The sequence below is a fragment of the Mandrillus leucophaeus genome, unplaced genomic scaffold, assembly GCF_000951045.1.
Source record: "Mandrillus leucophaeus isolate KB7577 unplaced genomic scaffold, Mleu.le_1.0 Scaffold249, whole genome shotgun sequence".
NCBI classification, from domain to species: Eukaryota; Metazoa; Chordata; class Mammalia; order Primates; family Cercopithecidae; genus Mandrillus; species Mandrillus leucophaeus.
The window spans coordinates 620,321-621,670 of NW_012102576.1; positions in this window are offsets into that span (position 1 = coordinate 620,321).

The window sequence follows — 1,350 nt, forward strand, 5'->3', positions numbered from 1 at the left end:
TTGAATTTTTAAATTACAATTTTAGAATATTATTTTAAAAGAGGCTGAGACTTGCAGATAATTTAAAGCTTCCGTAAGATCTTGCAGCTTGAAATTGCTGGAGTTGGTACTCCTAGTCCGTTTACTATTTCACTGAATATTAAAATTGCTTTAAATCTCTGAAGTGCCAAGTTTGGGTGATTAGTTCATAAAAAAAGAACTGAGCCTCAACTAGCTGGAAGATATTGTTTTGGGAACTAGAACATTTGCAAAAAGGCATAAAGCTGAAAGTTTAATGAGCCTGGGAGGCCTTAGCACTGCTGGCTATATTAACTCATTGACTTCTCAAAACAGAAAGACAGCTGTTGTAACAGATGAGTAAACTGAAGGGGCACACAGAGGCACTGATATTTGTCAGGCCACACAATTAAGAAAAAAGCTTAAAAGCCTGAGTATCAAATTAATGATTGAAAGCCTGAGAATCAAATTAATTCAGCCTCTATCCATTCATTCTAAAATATTATATTGGGGGTTTTCTCTGTGATGTACACCCTGCTAGGCAGAATTAAAGTCCACCCAGCCTATTGTGAAAGAATATGTAGGAGAAGACTTGAATCATCTAGGAGATTAGACAGTTTCATTTAAGCCAGGAGATGCATGCTGAGGAGGAATCAGCTCGGAAAATGAGGTGCAGGCAGGTTGGGAGCTGTGGTAGCAAATGGGAACAAAGATTGTTATGGGCAGAAGGAAAAACCTGTGGGAGGCTTCTGAGCCAGAAAAGCACATGGCTTGTCCAAGAAAATGAAAGCACTCTTTGTCTGCAATGAAGAAGGCCGAAGTGTAGAAAGATGCAAAATGAAGCTGGTGAGCTTCACAGGTGCAGACCAGATACAGTCTTGCAGGCAAAAGAAAGGAGTCTGGTATTTGTTTTAATAGAAATAGGAAGTCATTAACTGTATTCGATTAGGAGAGTGAAATAATCCTAATTGCTTTTGAAAAAAACCACTCTAGATTTCCAGACGGAGGGAGGAAGGTACGAGGGAGCGAGGAAGAAAAAGGCTGTTAGGAGACTCATTTAAAATGGAAATGAAGTCAAGTAATTGTAAAGGCCTTATCAGATCAGAGAGGGGCAAACCTAAGCTATTTCAAGAGGGAAGCTGATAACAAGTAAATCAATTCACACCACAGACCTGCAAAATGGCTCAGCTCTGGACTGATCTGCAAAATGGCTCAGCTCTGCATTGGAAAGTATTGGACATTAAGACGAGCAGAGATGTGGCCAGAAACGAAGGCGGCAAAAGTCAGGGGCATGTGGGCGTGTCTTTATAAAAACTAGTTAAGAGGTTTAGCTTCTCACTCCAAGGACGCTTG